This window comes from Amborella trichopoda, chromosome 13 (assembly GCF_054954075.1).
Source record: "Amborella trichopoda isolate Santa Cruz 75 chromosome 13, AtrichopodaSantaCruz75HAP2 v2.0, whole genome shotgun sequence".
NCBI classification, from domain to species: Eukaryota; Viridiplantae; Streptophyta; class Magnoliopsida; order Amborellales; family Amborellaceae; genus Amborella; species Amborella trichopoda.
Window position 1 is genome coordinate 6,945,554 of NC_142348.1, and position 18,275 is coordinate 6,963,828.

General features: G+C 34.2%; 1 non-coding gene across 1 annotated transcript; it reads left to right on the forward strand.

Moving 5' to 3' along the window:
- Positions 1 to 10,793: 10,793 nt before the first annotated feature.
- Positions 10,794 to 17,663, forward strand: LOC18423925 (NADH dehydrogenase [ubiquinone] iron-sulfur protein 7, mitochondrial). Its single transcript, XR_002283463.2, has 3 exons — positions 10,794 to 11,139; positions 15,879 to 16,194; positions 16,346 to 17,663. It is a non-coding gene; the product is annotated as an NADH dehydrogenase [ubiquinone] iron-sulfur protein 7, mitochondrial (transcript).
- The last annotated feature ends 612 nt before the right edge of the window (positions 17,664 to 18,275 follow it).

The following is an 18,275-nucleotide window of genomic DNA, read 5'->3' on the forward strand; positions in this document are numbered from 1 at the left end:
TTATCCATATTATCCTGACAATTATGATGATTTCGGCGATCAGAAATAAACATTAAAAATTAAATGCATAGATAAGGCATCTTCAATCCTTTAAATTCAACGAAAGAAGAAACCCAATGAATTATCACATAAGAAAACCACAAAAAACCCAGAAAAAATAAACTATAAACAGTGGTGACAGATCAAAAGGAAGGAAAAACCAAAAGTGGTTAATGAAGGGAAGGGCATTGCGGTTTCCATGAAGATCTCAGAGAAATAGATAAATAACTGGTTTTTTTTTTTTTTTTTTCTATTTATGGTACGGAAATATTCCCCATTTACATAGGAAAGCTTGGGGCCCAGCAAAAACCAGAGCCCCTAATGATTATCAACAGAGTTCGGGGTGTTTCACATGTGTTTAAATCTCTGTCTCTTCTTTTGCATGGTTTTGTGATGAGAGAGAGATGTTGACACAAATGACCTAAATTATAGAGAGAGAAGTAGGACTTAAATTACCAAATTTTTAGAGAGAGAAACAAAATTTAAATGACCTGGTCCTGCACCTAGAATATTTAAGGAATAATTAGTTTGAGTCATCCAAGTCGGTTGAGAATATTGGATGGTTATGCCTTGCTCTTGTTTACAAGTGAGAATATCCTAAGTTCTTAAAAGAAAAATTAGTTTAAGTAACATTAGTCTAATTTTTTTAAAAGGATTAAGAAAAATTAGTCTATTCAATAATTTAATATTGTTAATCCACAATGTTTAGCTAGGGTTTGTGGCCAAATGAGATAATTGACTCTTGTAATCATCCATGCCTATTTTTCATCAAAATATCTTTGTAAGGCAAGGTTTCTTAAATGAGATTATTTTAGGCTAACAAAACGATTTTTTGTTTCTGTGTGAAAGCACAATGTACATTTGTTCTCTCGCGGTACATGTAGGACCCCGAGAGAGAGAATGATTAGTCGAAGATGAGGCATTGGTGGAAGATGTAGCTTTGCATCTTCCCCGACTTATAAAAGGGCACCTTTCATATATGAAAGATGTCCTCCCTTTTTTTACAATGTTTTTTCATATAAGAAGATGTGGCTTTAAAGGTTGTGACTTCCCATTATCAAATGCCCCTCAAGTTTCCTGACACACACTCTTCTCAAGATAATTGAGTAGACACTGCATTTGATTGTCACAATCTAAGTGTTTAGAAACTCAATTCATTTATTACGAAAAAAGTTTATACAAGGTTGCAACTATAAAATGTAGAATTACATATGCACCTAAAAAATCTATCGAAAAGGGTTGTTTTAATATTTTTCAACCATCTAATTGATCTTGATATCAAAATGTGCAAATGTAAAAACGAAAAAAAAAAAAAAAAATTGAGTCCTAAAAATAATACATCTTGTATTTTCATATGTATAATACATCTTGTATTTTCATATGTCTAAAGTTTTACTTGATTTTAACCATTTATGTAGTTTAAAATTTTATAATAAGATATGAAAATAGATTATTAGATAATCCTAATAACTTTTTACACCAAAATTACATGTTATGATAAAATTTGGTTGTGCGCCTTAATTGGATTATTTAAGGTTGCAACCTTATGGAAACCGCACCCATTTTTTATTTAAAAATGAAAAAGTATACAAGTAGACAGCTTACCTTTTTTACAAGGTGGTCATAATTAATCTGGACCATTGGGTATGAAATTGGTGGCTGTATCTATTCCATTGACCAAGCTCAAAAATCAAAGGAATTTTTTCAAATTTTATGATACACCCAAGCTATCAAATTTCACATCGGACGGTTATAAATAATTGTGACATCCTAATATAATAGGCAAATGGTCTCATTATATACAATCCTGTAAAAAATATACATCTTGTGATTTTAAACAATCCCAAAAATTTATATTAAAAAATCATAAGTCTTTTGACCGAGGGAGCAAGGGTATCATTTGCTCCCGCGAGAGCAAAGTATAAGCCCAAAATCTAAACCCTAAGCGAGAATTAGATAAATAATTACTTTTAGCCCATAATTGGATTTTGAATCGTTTTGGTATGTCCTGTTAGGGTATTCAAAAAAGCTTTTCCTTGAAAAAGTTACCCTTGCTTTTTTGCCACTAAAAGAACCAAGATCTCTTGGTAGACACTCGGGTGTTACATTTTGTTTCATGTTTTTTGGGATAATTTAACACAAAAAAAAATAGAGTGGTTAAATAGTAGATTATATCTCAAAAGTATTTTTGACACTTCTCAGCATTCTTCTTAGTGTGAGGTTTGTATAAGGTTGCCTGCTTATATTGTAGAAGTAAGGTGCAGTTATAAAATTTATTTAGAGATGTTGTTTAAGTGTCGAAAAATTTATTATGGTTTCAAAATCTCTTTTTATCCTCAATTATATAAATTTAGATTTTAAAAATGGTATAGATTGAGCCGATCAAGAAATACTTGAAATTCTTAAAAATAGACGGTCCAAATAACTTGTTACAAGATACACTATTTTTTTGACTTGTAGTTTCTTTTTTCTTCATATCCATTCATCTCAAGGTCTAAATGAACACCCGGTGGATTTTTCTATGCCGGAGCACTCTCCAATGTAGGATTTTTTAGATGTACCTTACTTCAACAATATAAAGTTGCAACCTTATATAGATTTTTTCCATCTTCTAAATACTTGGACTCCAAAGTAATGGCATCTCCTTTTGCTAGCAAATTGGGGACTTTTTCACAAGTTTCATGTGAAGGTAGCTAGCAAAAAAATATCTTTGATAATAAGGGTTTTTTCTAGTGTACCCCTTTTTGCTCTGGGGTTAGAAAACCGGATCGGTTGAGGGACGGTATGGATAGGGGAATCGCGAATTTGGGTTGGCGAATCGGACCAATTCTCTGCGTGAGAATCGGTTCACGAAAATACAAAAAAATGAAAAAATATAAAAGGAAAAAAATAAATCCTTGTGTGAGGCACCGTATAGTTGGAGCCACATATTGACTTGCACCCCATTGGAACTTTGGGCGGGATGTTTTTTAATTATGTTACATATTAAAAATCTAAAAGAAACTTTTTTAAATTTGGTTACATATCATATAATGTCCTCAATGCAAAATGGTCACACTCATGTGATATTGGGTTAGGTCTCACTTTAATGAGGAAATCATTGAAAATAAAATTAGCAAAAAAACAATGTCCTTTTATATAAGTCATTGCGGTTTGTATAGAGCCTAGGCTCTAAACAATCAAATTAGAGCTTAACTTCAAATAGTGTCGAGAAATATAATTTCAATATTGGAAATCTTTTTGATAGAATCAAAATATATTTCTATATTTATTTATAAATTTTAAAGCTTCAAAAATAGTGTAGATCGACATATCTATGAAAACTTGAAATTTTTAAAAATTGACGGTCAGAAAATACATTACAAAATATACTATTTTCAAAACTTGCAATGCATTCTTTTCTCATGTCCATACATCTTGATGTCGAGATGATCAATTTGACGATATTAGAGCATCAAAACAACCTCTTCTAATGAATTTTTTAACGTAGGCTCCAATTAGATTGTTTAGAGCCTCGGCTATATATAAACTTTTCAAATTTTAAAATTCTTTTCATGTTAGGGATTGTATACAAAATTCCTTTGCAGACCCTTTAATATATTTTTGCCTGAATTTTGGTTTCTTTTATATTTTTGCCTGAATTTTGGTTTCTTTTTGTGGGTTTTCAAGGTGTGGCCTTACAATTTTGTAAGGCCACAGCTATACCAAAGCCTCACCCATTCAATATGTCAAGAAATTAAAACTTATCTAAATGGAAAATTTTAAAATAAAAAATAGAAGCTTGAAAACTTAAAAAAGGTGTTGAATATTAATGTATTTAGTATACCATGTTAGAATGTCAAAATACTATAGAGAACTCTTTGTATATTGATTGATTAAAGAATACAAGACTCGTATAAATATACATATACATAGTTGTATTGATATGTATCCATAAAAAATTCACAATGATGTATATCAAACATTCCTTTTTAAACTCAGGATGTTTTGACATCAAGCGGCTGGACTTTTAACAATATTAAGTTAAGGTAGTGAAGGTATACCATAATCTCACAGACTATGACAAACCTTACTCAGGGTCATCACCGTCCATCAATGGAGAGTGGGACCACTCTTTCGCCATCACCATCCATTCATTGATTAGGGGGTGATGTCCCTTGAGTGGGATTATAGAATACTATCCCCTCTAAAAATAACCAGTTAGTGTGATTATTTATGGTGGATGATCTCAATGTATATCAGCCTTACAGATCACTATGCAGCGTCATTATCAAGATGTAGTGAGTTTGTATCCATGCTAATGGTACAAATGAATTATTTGGCCAAACCATCCAGGTATCATGAACCAAAAACTAATAACAAAATTACTCACCAATATTGTAGCATGGTCTATCATAAAGTCCGAAGTGCTAACCATCATGTAAAACAATTAGGAGTTCAATGCAATGACGTTAAGGACCAAACAAGATATTAAATGAACAAACTGAAATGTATCTTGAGCTTGAGATTGTCGAGTTGATAAGGACTGCAAATAATCTTAGATCCAAACAATCCATCCAAGAAACTGCACGTATTTTTCCGGCCTCCACATCTGGTGTCGATGAGTAACTCGTGTTTTCTTGACCAGGAAACGATGAATTGTTCGACTGCATGTACAAGTTGTATGTCACTATTATTACCCACATATACAGCACCATTAACTCTTCTGTCAAATATATATATATATATATATATATATATATATATATATATATATATATATATAGCACCATTAACTCGATATCAAAGCTTCTAGGAAGAGATAGTGAGATCATACACTTTGGAAGAGATAGTGAGATCATACACTTTGGAGCCAACCAAATATTCGAAGTTACCAAACTGTGGTTATACTACATCAATGCCATTTGAAGGCTAATGTGAACCATGAGGAGAATACAATAGTCTTCATAGTCCCCTTCATATCTATACTAGATTATCTATACTACATTAATAAGCCAAAGTTAAAGGTTGGACAATTAATATTATTAATTCATTATAATAATGTAATAACAATTATATAACTATTTATCGAATTATGTTATTTATCTTTATGTTGCTTAATTTGCTACATAAACAATTTACTCATTCTGTTCAATAAATTTTTAACATTGAATTACATAGTCTAAATAGATACAGACAGTCATTTTTCTTCATTCAGTATATTATTCTCATAAGATTTCTATTTCAATCACATTATGTATATAGCATTTTAATGAGACATTCAAAGCATGTGCACCTTACTAGTATAAATAAAATTTACAATGCAATTACCTTTGCTTAAAGATGTGTGAGCCATGATTAGAACCTAGATGGTAACCTCATAAATGTGTAAAAAACTGTAAAGGATCCCTCACTTCTGATCCAAACCATTTAGATACAAGGAAATTCGACAAAAAACCAACAACATGATAAGAAACGAAAAACATAAAAATACATACCCAAAAAAGTCAACATGCAATTTACTTTGTTCAAGGGCTTTGAAGCCATTAAATATCAACAATTCATATTAAATCCACATAAAAATTTCAAAACTAAAGCTAAATTTATAAGGTGGAGATAAAGAAGCCTAAAAAATTCAAACATGCAACAACAATTACTAAAAGGATCGAATCCACAATATAAATGAAAACTTTTTGGAGAGAAAAAGAACCAACAAAATGTTTATCAATAACTATTGGACCTGCATAGTACCATTAATACGTTTGGAGATAGAATCCATGATCAACAAACTAAATATATATGTCCAGCTTCAGGAATAACTTAACAAAATATATGGTACATGATTACATTGATAGCAACCAAACGTGAGAGTATATATGTTTGTTGATTATGTTATATATTGCCAAATGTGGATAATTCACAAAAGCTATATTTGTTAAACTATATGATACTATCATTGGCCGAAAATACTTAATAATCGCATTTATATAAGGTGGAGTCTGCGAATAAGGTAAACATATGGATTAAAGTTCATGCATAGAGTCCATATTAGCCAATCATGTACCATGGTTATAACATTGAACCATGAGTAATTTTAGTTTCATGGTTTAACTAATATGGATACTAAATCGGACCATTTCACACTATATTGTTGAAGTATAATATGGTAAACCTTAATCATTTGGATATATCTATACATGATCACATGGACTTCAAGAATTCGGGTTATACAATAATTCAAGTTATGATCACAAGGAATTCTTTGTTCATAAAATCTCCCAAGAAGAAACAACATTGTCGTGTCTAGAAGATAAATGTGAGCTCTATGACCAGTATCTTCACAGACATCTAAACATAGCCATATCTATCTAATCATACAACAAACACAATCAAGTTTAGATTGACAAGAATCAAAAGACCTCAAATGAAATTGCAAAGACCTGAAATAAAGTTCTCTCATGTAAAACAACAAACTTGGTTTATACTCTAGCAGGAATCTTTCCTTAAAAAACATACATCTGGAACAACATTGAAACACTAAGCATATGGCCTACATTCAAAGGGCTATACAATCAAGGCGGCAGCTGGGTTTTCATAACACTACCTCTCAAGTTCTAAGCATGTAAAAATAAAAAATAAAAAATAAAAAAAAAATCTGACGCACTTCAAAAATATCTCAACAATGAAAAATAAAAATAAAAACAAAAAACCAAAAATAAAAAAATAAAAAAATAAAGAAAAAAAGAACAAAACCCACCCATTTCACCCAAGCAACGATTAGTTTTCACAAAAAATCAGACCAAAAACCAACAAAAAATAATGCCATCAAAACAGAAAACCGCCAATTGTAGCAATAAGAAAGAAGAATAAAACCTTAATTACGAATAATGTGGAGACACAATTACCAAATAATCTGGTTTAACAATTTTTGGTAATTGCTCTTTCCAACCCATTGACTGAAGTTTACAGTGAGAGAAAGGAACAAGTTTATACATCTGTTGCCACACGTCGCAACGCCCCAACGAAGTGCTCTGCCCTCCGGCAACTCCTGTCCTCCTCGCCTCTCCTCAGGTCTACTCCCCTCGTCGCCATTGCTGCACGCTAATCGCTCAGAAAGGTATGGTGAGTCCTTTTTAGTGTTTAATTTTTATTTTTAGAGCTTGAAAAATATAATCCCTGATCGAAATGAGATTTTATTTATGATTTAGGTTCTTTTTTTTCTGTGATTAAGGTCAGACAACATTAACCCCAAGTCTACAGAGAGCTTTTTTATTGGATTTTTTGTTTCTTTTTTTTTTCTTGGTTATGAGCAAATAAGAAAAACCCCATATTTTATTTTTCTAGTTTGTCACATAAATTTTGATGTGGGTTTTCTGTTTATTGAGAAGTACAATTTGGGGGTCTAGAGTTTGATTAATTTGATTTTGTGTCTATTAGTAAAAAAATTTGGGCTTTAGGTGTTGGATTAATTGATCATTGTTGCTATCGTTGTTGGTGTTGTTTTTGTGGTGTGTCATTGAACTAATTTTCATTTGGTTTTATGAGTTAATAATCTAAGTATGCTTTTATTCGTTTTATTTTTATTTATTGAATAAAGCTTACTTAGGAGGATATATTATGCAGTAGGATTTGATATCTATAAAACTGGGTTCTATTCTATTGTCATTTGGTTATATAATTTATGGGGTTTTCTGTTATTTGGTTTTTGTATTCGTTGGGTTGAAATTTATGGAGGAATATCCTCTGCAGAATGATATATACTTGGGCTTTTCTGGTTACTTTTGCCAAGGTTTGGGGTTTAATTTTGTTATGCTGTTGTTGAAATGGCCTTATCTCTCATTGGGTAATAAAAAGCCATGAAATTGAAATTTGTAACTGTGTTTACTTCATTATGTATATGACAAACAAGATCGTTCTAGATTGAATTAGGATATTTGTCAAATAGTTCAGTTTTGAAGTTGTAAGTTTGAACTATTTTACCTGCTTTGGTTTGTTTTAGTTTATTTTTGCTTTAGATGTTGTGGCATGTTGCTTTACCTCGTGTCCTCTCCGTTTCTTCTCTTTCATAACTCTCTGAGGCGGCATGAGATGTATTTCTCTGCCATTTCAGTAATCCCTAATTCTAAGATCCATGGGGGTTGTTTACTTTCTCTGCATATTTTGTTTATTCACTTGTTTTCAATGTTTTACTGGTTCTTAATCAGATCAATTCATAGAGAATCTAGATTTTTTTTTTGTAATTGTGGTATGATCTAGATCACATAACCTTTAATATCTGGTTTTGTTTTGTTTTGATTTTTCTATTTATTTGTAAGAGAATTATATTTCATCGAAAAAATTCCATTTTTAGGTTATTTGTGGATTCATGTGTGACTGGTGGTATGAGTTTGCTTACTTCGAGCTTTGATATCTGTTGTTTGCTTGGTTTATTTGCTAGAGATTTAGTTATAAAGATCAGTTGATAGGAAATCTCTCTCTATTTTTTTTTTTCCGGGGCCAACGATGTGATTTAAGCTTGCTACAAGCTTTTGATATATTGCTTTTTGTTTGGTCGGTTCGTTCTTTGCTTTCGAGTAAGGTTTATAAATGCAGCTCCTTTGATAAAATTAGGTTTTTTTTTGTGCGATTGGTGGTACTATATAGTTTAAAGTTTTAATATCTGGTTTAAGTATGTGGTTTTTTTCACTGTTAAGAGGTTTCGTGAAGAAGTGATCAAGTAGAGGGCCGTTTTGTGGGATCTCGATCGGATATGTACTCAATTACCCAGAGGATATAAATTTTGATAGCTGGGATGATTTTTGTGAAATAACTTGTTTTTACGTAGTAGTTGGTGGAACTAGTGTATTCCTTATTTTTTCTATATACGTACGGATATGGTGGTGTTATGTGTCGTTAGAGTTGAATGTGAAATATTTGGTTTCTTTTGAGATGGATTATTGATTTCGCTTTTGGTATTTGATAATATATGGGCTGCATTCCTTTTATCTGCTTACCAAACGATCAAATCAAATATATAAGGCATGTATTGCTTCATATTAACTGGAACTGGGATTTTCATTTGGTTTAGGTCAATTTACTATGTATGAATATTTTCCGATGCAGACTGGTTCCTAAGGATATGTGTTGTTTTACATTTGATGTATTCCGTGGTTTTCCCTTTTCTGTTTTTCAGTTTAGAGATTTAATTTGAAATAGATTTTAAGGTATTTTTATTTTGCTCCTTTTGTGCCTGGTTAGGATTTGTGGTTCTTGTTGGGATACTTCCATGGTGACTTGATGAAGTAGTGACAGTTATTGAATTGGTGAATTTTTGTCTTGTGGTTTTGGTAGATTTGGTGCCTGTGTTTTTTTCGAGATCAAAATTTTCTCATTATATGGATTTTCTCTAGTTTATAGGTTGCTGTTTATGGACATTTCCTGTTACTTTCTGTGACAAGTATTGTGAGTGCTGATGAACTTAACTTTTATTCTGTTTAGTGTTTTGTTTGCCTTGGTTTTGCAGTTTCAGTGCTTGTGAATGTTGTTTGCTATAAAAATACTATTTTTATCTGTAGCTTCAGTTCCATAGAATTTTTGGTTACTTGTAAGATTTTATTGTTGGGAAAAGGCTTTGATGATGATGATGTAAGATTTTATTGTTTAATTCTCAAATGAAAAAAGAGATGTGGTATTTCCCAGCCTACCATTGTTTAATTAATAGATGAATGGTGCTGTAGGGAGAGAATCACTTAAGAGTTAGGTATTTCCATGTTCTGGTTGGTACTGCTCTCTCTCCAGCACTGGCAATTAGTGGTTAAATGTTGTTAAGCTGTGCGGTGTCATAAATCTGATGGAAATAGAACCAGTTTGTTTTTTTTTCCAAGTATTATGAGATAGGTAGCTATCATTTCATTGTGGCTTGGCAAGTAAATTCTTAACTTGTTTTTTTCTTTTTCGCCCTTGAATTTTATTTTGTCACTGGACTGCTATTTTGTGAAAGCTCTAAGGTAAGAAAAGATGAATGGATTGCCATTGTCACTAGATTGTTGTAGTGTATAATGCTTCAGGTCTGGCTGGTTTCTTAACTTGTTTTTTCTTTTTCGCCCTTGAATTTTATTTTGTCATTGGACTGCTATTTTTTGAAAGCTCTGAGGTAAGAAAAGATGAATGGATTGCCATTGTCACTAGATTGTTGTAGTGTATAATGCTTCAGGTCTGGCTGGTTGTTTATGTGACCATGATCTATTTATGGAGAGTTTATACTTGCAGATTTGTAATGAACACTTCCATTTCGTTTTATTACAAAGTGGCATGGTTGTGATATTTGTTTCTCATGCTTGTCTACCTGAGGCTGAGTTTCTTTGTTTATTATATATTATTTTCTTGCACATTGGTGCCATCTAGTTTTTAGTGCATCTTATACAATGTGCTAAGTTTTTTGATGTGGATCTGTTTTCATCGTAGAGGTTACTTCTTAATGGTTTCTACCTGTCTCTTAGTACTTCCACTAGCAGTTACATCATCCTTTTGGATCATGCTTATTTTTGTTTATCTGGATTTTGCTTTCCTTGTCAAAATTTTCCATCATGTGATGTTATCTTTTTTGGCTGATTTGTACATAAGATTTCCATTGGAGAAGCTCATATTCACACTCGTAAACGAAACGATGACAATAAAGAGACAGAGAGAGAGGACTTGTATTTGTAGCGATGACCATTGCTGCTGCTCTCCTCCCAGGTAGAGCCTCCCGCCTTGTTCATGGCGGCCAAAGGGTTACAGGAGCTTTGGCCGCTAACTTTCACACTTCCTCCTCCATGGCATAACGGTACCAGCATCATCGGCACCACCCACCCCTTGCACGAGACCCACGAAACCCTCGACTGCAGTAAGAGGAAGTGGTCTTCCGAAGGCAGCCGAGTTTGTGATATCGAAGGTGGACGACCTCATGAACTACGTGCGACGGGGGTCCATATGGCCCATGAAATTTGGGCTCGCCTGCTGAGCTGTGGAGATGATGCATGCTGGCGCTACTCGATATGACTTTGATCGCTTCCGTGTCATCTTCCGACCCAGCCCTCGCCAGTCCGACTGCATGATCGTTGCCGGGACCCTCACCAACCAGATGGCCCCTGCCCTCCACAAGTATGTCTGTCTACTATCTCCCCATTAACCATTCAAACCTATACCTAACTATCTACAATAGAAACCCTAGATCTGTCTAACTTCATGATTTTTAATAGCTCTGTTAATAATCTATTTAATATCTCTATGCCATAATTATTGTTGCTGTTGTTTTTATATATATATAAAAATATTTTATAGTGCCTTTTTGTCTTCAGATTCTTTGTTGAGAGGGGCAATACTTTTTTAACTATGTTGTTGTTCAACATTTGATAGTTCATATACAATTCCCCCACTTTCTATTGAAATCATTGACTCAATGATTGACATTATGATTATTTCATTATTGATTGCTATTTGTATGGTGACGCCTTTGTGGTTTTCCATTTATTTTTATCTCAAAAGGGCTTTGCTGCTCGATTGATTGTATTCTCTTCTTTAATTTTGTTTACTTGGGTCTTATTTCCAGTGGTTTGCTCAGATTTGATTCAGTGTGACACAAATTGTTGCTTTTATTGTATAATTTATGATTGAATTGAAAACCTGAATCTATCATATGGCTGTACATTTGTAAAACGTGACTGAAGCTAGATATGACAAGCTGATTTTAAATGGTTTTTTGTTCCCTGTGATCCTTAATAGTTAGGTCACATAAAAATTGGGGTTATCAAAATTTTATTTTATTTTTTTGAATTTCTGTCTTAGGAATAGGAAGTGTGTTGGTGTAAGTTAAGTGGGATGATTTTGGTGCGTGCGTTTGTTTGATGATAGGGTAGCAATTAGGTTGGTTACTTTTTAAAGAGACAATTCTTAAGTTTGGTATGAGTTGTTGTTTTTAGGAGGCTTTTATAGAATAGATTAGGAACTAATCTTTTAGGAAGGATTTGGGGAGGATAGAGATCACGTGAGAATGAGGGAGCTATAGATTTCATGAGATTTTGGGAAAGTTGGATGAGACGAAGAGAGAGAAGATAAGGAGAAATAATGTAGGATTTAGAGAGAGTTTAATTTTACTGGTTTTTTATCTGATTATTATTTTTCTTCTAAGTATATTTAAACGGAAGAAGTCCTTCATTGTAAATAGAGGAGAATTTGGTGGTTTAGTAAAGAGTAGATCTTGTGAAAAGATCTTTGGCATGAACTCCCTTGTAGACCTTGAGAGAGGTTATATTTTTCATCCTTTATTATTATTTTTATTTTAATTGTCTTCCCTCCATTTTCTCTGTTTCAGTTGGTATTAGAGCAAGTAAGATCCATCAATCACAATGTTGTTGAAATTTGCTCTTACACTCAAGGATATATTGTAATTCATGGAGTGTAGGTCAACAAATTAAGGTGAGCATGAACATAGCCATGGAGTGCATCTGAAGAGACGTAAATTATACAAAGAGTGCAACGATTGGATGATATTATTATCCGGGAAGAGACTGCTCGCAACTATAAAGATCCGACACCAAATCTCACTGTAGAGATGAATCGAGTTCTCCTACTGACTTGAGCAGCTGATCCAGAACGTCAAGAACAAATTTGCAAACAAGATCTACGTCCTAAAGAGCGTCTACGAGATCTGCCTCATAAATTGCAATCGGAGGAAGAAGAACATGAAGAGGTAGAAGATCAATAATCAACTACCAATCGAAGCATTAATCATACATCACAGCTTGCTTTGGAAGTTGAGTTGATTAATACTCATTAAATACAAGCGGTAGAAGGTGCAAGAGATTTTGGCATCACAATTGATATTTTAAGCATATCATGACTTTGTTCGATTAGGATCAACAATCAAAAGTTCGACACAACAAGGGTGAAATGTAGTTGGAACAAAGTGGACAAGATGATGAAAGAAAGTTTTTGAGTTCCATAAGCTCGAGGTTGAGCTTCTCCCAACCCCGGGAGAATGATGCAAATAAAAATTGGGGTTATCAAAATTTTATTTTATTTTTTAAATTTTTGTCTTAGGAATAAGTAGTGTGATGGGGTAAGTTAAGTGGGAGGATTTTGGTGCTTGAGTTTTTTGGTGCGTGAGTTGTTTTCATGATAGGGTAGCAATTGGGTAGTTGTTTTTTCATGATAGGGTAGCACTATCGTTAGTTTTTTAAAAAGATTAATCTTAAGTTTGGTATGAGTTATTCTTTTTAGGAGGCTTTTGTGGAAGGGTGCAGTTTCTATAAGGTTGCAACCTTAAACAATCCAATTAAGGCGCACTTTAAAATTTTATTATAACATGTAATTTTGTTGTAAAAAATACTTAGTATTATCTTAAAATATATTTTCATACCTAATTAGAAATTTTTAAATTCCAAAAATGGTTAAAATCAAGTAGATCTATAAATATATGAAAATCTTGAAAATAGACGGTCTAGATAATGTGTTGCAAGATGCACTATTTTTGGGACTCAAATTTTTTTTTTTTCATATTCATGCATCTCGATGTCGAGATGATTGATTAGCTGGTTTTTTCAACATTAAAACAACATTTCTGATAGATTTTTGAGGTGCATCTGTGATTCTACATTTTAAGGTTGCAACTTTATATAAACTTTTCCCTTTGTGGAATAGATTAGGAACTAATCTTTTATGAAGGATTTGGGAAGGAATAGATATCACGTGAGAATGAGGGAGGAATAGATTTCATGAGATTTTGGGAAAGTTTGATGAGATGAAGAGAGAGAAGATAAGGAGATAAAACAATAAACGTAGAAGAGAGAAGATTGGGAGAGAAAACATAGGATTGAGAGAGAGAGAGAGAGAGAGAGAGAGAGAGAGAGAGAGAGAGAGAGAGGCGGAGGGGGAGTTTAATTTTTCGTGGGCCTTAGTGGCTGCCATGTTATTTCCGAAACTCACGCCTGCCTGGTTGAGAGAGTCCCCTGTAAATTTGGTGCGAATATGGTTGCATAAATGTTAAACTTGTTCAAAAATATTTTCAAATCTCCAAGAGCAGGGAAAGGCCCCCAAGGCCCAAGAATTGGTGTTTTCTGAGTCACCTTTGATGATCAAAATTTCTCCCCATGCTTGGTTGTATCTCTTAATGCCCTCAAGGAGAGCCAAAACTTCAGCCATGGTGGATTCGACAAACCTAATTTAGCTTGAGTAGGAGAGGAGGGAGTTGTTGTTGTTATCCCATAAGAGGTCGCCAAGCCGGCTTGACCTGGGTTGCCAAAAGAGCAACTGCCAAAATTCAGTTTTATCTGGCCAGGAACAGGAGATTTGGGGCGGTCTAACAACTAATGTGGCCTGCCAATTGTTTAGGAAACCTGTCTGCCTGCCCTCGAAAGTTCTGGCATCGCTTTCGGCACAGAGGGTCCAAAAATAATAGCTTCCATTGAAACATGCCAAAGGAAAATAAATGCTACTGGGTAAGGAGGTGAGTAGAATACCTAGAACAGCTGCAGCAATAACTGTGGTAAAAGCCAAGGCCAATGGAAGCCTTGTAGCAAATCTCCCTGTAAGGTAGCGGCCACCTCACAATGTGTGAAAAGGTGGTGGTGGTCGGTTTCCTCTGCTGATTTGCACATCATACCTCGATTAGGAATGGGCATACCTCCTCGGGTCCGTGATTGACTGTGAGGGCTTTTTTCAGGATCAGAATCCACCCAACTGTTTGGATATTTGGTGGGATTGAACTCAGCCAAGCTCTTCGACAATGGTTTCAGGGGAAGGGTTAGATGGGGGTGGCTGATGCAAAATTCCATAGAATGGGAAACTGTGAATACTTCAATTCTGTTGTATGGAAGGTTCAAGTATACTTCAATTCTGTTATTGCTTGACTTAGTTTTTTATGGATTGCATACCATCATGCAGTTATGGCTGTACCTGGCCAAATACTTCATTTCTGTTGTATGGAAGGTTTAAGTATACTTCCATTTTGTTATTGCTTGAATTGGTTTTGTCGAAAGTGTCGAGAGGTTTTGGATTGCATACCATCATGCAGTTATGGCTGTACCTGGCCAAAGAGGTGAAGTGCAGTGCAATTGATTGAGGTAAGGAAATTGCTTGGTACATTTCTACGACCTCAGAGAAGCCTAATGACATGGTGATGTGGCATCATGTTCATGAGTTTGTCACTATGAAACAAGTGTCAAATTGTTTCCAGTGGTCAATGTTGTCTCGTGTTCTCAGTGCTTGTTGACTCGTCCTAGATATCCATCATGGGTTAACTGATGCCAATTTTGTAGCATGTTGACTCATCCTAGATATCCATCATGGATAAACTGAAGGCAATTTTATTAGATAAAATCATAAAAGTATCTGGTTGTGTCTCACTGAGGGTGTGGCTCTTGATAGAGCAGATGGTAGAATAAGATTTATGTAGCTAACCCAAATAGTTGGGATAAGCCTTGGATAATGATTGTGTGTTGATCATCTGTTTATGTGAGTGTCATGTCATTTCTGACATAGCAACTCGGTGCTGTAAGTTTTTCGTGATGAGGGAAGTCCCCATTCCATCTGTGGCAGAGTGGATTTTGCAAGCCATTTACCCTGAATTAGTATATTTTGACCTCCCAGCATTGTAGATCATTTGTGCGGCGTGTGTCTTTTGTATAGAGATTCTCCTAAAAAGAGCTCTTTTGTATAGAGATCCTGCTAAATAGCGCCCTAATCAGTATGAGGTCTTCCACGGTAGTGTTTTGCATTATACTTATAAAACACCCTCACGAACGTTGAATATGGTTTTATGATATAACAAAGGATTGCATTTTTTGTTTTTGAGTAAGAGTGTTGTTTTATTGTAACTCATTTGCATCTCAATTATTCCATAGGGTTTATGACCAAATGCCAGAGCCTCGTTGGGTCATTTCAATGGGCAGCTGTGCCAATGGTGGAGGTTATTATCACTATTCCTACTCTGTGGTGCATGTCTGTGACCGAATCGTCCCTGTTGACATATATGTTCCCGGGTGCCCCCCAAGAGCTGAGGCTCCTCTCTATGGAGTCCTCCTATTGCAGAAGAAGATTAACCGTCGCAAGGACTTCCTCTTATGGTGGACCGAGTGAAATATCAGCCTACTCCATTACATCAGACATGAGTCGCGCATGTCCCTCAAAGCTTGCATCTCATGGAAAAGACTAAATAAGGTGAACCTGTCGTTCTGAATTGGTATTTTGATGCATTTGAATGTTAATGTATTCCTGTTCTTGTTGTTTTTGTGATGTTGGCTAATAGAAATCTTTTGGGTATGGTGCTTGTGTTTAATAAATAACCATGTTATTTTGTTATTGGGTGCAGTTGGCACACGGATGCATCCGTAGCTGTAGAGGTAAGGTGAGTCTTCAAATTTTTTCATCGTATATAATTTTGATGTAAAATGTTCTTAGGATTATCTCAAAATCTATTTTTACATCTAATTATAAAATTTTAAATTTCAAAAATGGTTAAAATCAAGTAGATCTATAAACATATGAAAATATTGAAAATGGACGGTGTAGATAATATATTGTAAAATGCATTATTTCTAAGACTTAAAATCTTTTTATTTTTCATGGTCATACATCTCGATGTCGTGATGATCAATCAAAGGGTTTTTCAACATTAAAACTATCTTATGTGATGGATTTTTGAGCTACATCCGTAGCTGTAGAGGTAAGGTTGCTACCTTATATAAACTTTTTCCTTTGTTATTACTGCTACACGATCACTTTATGCAGCTATTTTTGTTTCCACTTTGTAAGCCATCAAATGTAGGAGCAACTAGATGGAAATAAATTCTTTTTTTCATGAAATCAATTTCCAACGCCTATTATGAAATTTGAGCCTCAAAAAGCGGTATAGATCTGCGGATTGTGAACCCTTATTTTTTTGTTATAATATACCGGGCTTAAATCCTAATTTTCTTTCACAACCATAATGGCCAAGGCTAAGGATTCTGCCACGGAAACTTTAATTATCGATGGGTTTAGTGGTGACACTTTGCTTATACTGATACGTGTGAACCCTATCAAAACATTTCTTGGAAAAGAAAAAAGGTAGAACAACACACATTGTTTGAAATAAAATAACAGGAGAAGGTCGCAACTATTTTTTACCTTATTAGGAAATTAAGTCAGTTATTTGAATTGAAGATATCACTGCTATTTCCTCTCTTATTACTAAGGAATAAATCATTTCAATTATTTCTTCCCTCATTTTAATTGTTTCCATCAACAAATATTTTGAAATAAGAAATTTACGTCGAACATTTAAAATCAGTGATTTTAACTGTAAAAGGGTGGAAACTTGATATATCAATGTTTTTTTTTTTTTTTTTTTTTTAAGATAATTGAGCAAAAACCCTAGAGAAATGAGAAAAATGCGGATCTAGAGCTTTTTTGGTAAGAAAGAGGTTTTTTCATTGATAGGAAGAATTGCGTATTTTTGGTTTTTATAAGACGTCAATCTTATACTATTTAAGTAGGGTGCACTCAAAATTATGCTGAAAATACAGTTTCTGTGCTGCAAAGCTTTGCGATAATATGTTGCAATAATATGAAAAATCTAATGTTTTCTCCCAATGTTTCTTTAAAAGAACATGGTATGAATACACCCATTCTTTATCTGTTTCTTTCTCTCCTATGGTGTTTTCCTATTTAATAAAGCTAATAAGGAGAAAACCAGCTTCATTTGTTTGGAGGGGCATAGATTCTAATACAGCATAACAAAATACTAATAGGAGAAGGGTTGAGAACTTTGTTATGGAATTCAAAGTGGATAGGTGAGTCTCTCTGAAACTCAATTCCCAGACTTGTATCAAGGAGGCGTCGTGCTTGATGCAGTGGCTAAGGAAGTGGTCACTGGTGAAGGTAAGGAGGCTCTCAGGCTAAGAAACCGAAGGGTTAATGATCTAGCTGCTAGTCAATTTTAGGAATTGGTGTAGATCCTCAATATATGCTCTGAATGACCAAATGAGCATGGAGGGAGATAAGCACGGAGGGGGCGTTCACAGTCAAGTCACTTTATCAGAAAATTGCGATGGAGAAACAGATTTGTGTGGTTCCAAATGCTAGAAAAGCATCATTTTTTAGCACAAGCATTTATATTCCTTGCAATGTGGAATAGAGCTCCCATTGTAGACCACCTACGTAAGAGGGGGATGGTAATCACAAATATTTGTTTGCTAAGCAAACAAGATAGAGAAACTTATGTGCACACTTTCAGCCATTGCCCTTTGGCTAATTCTCTT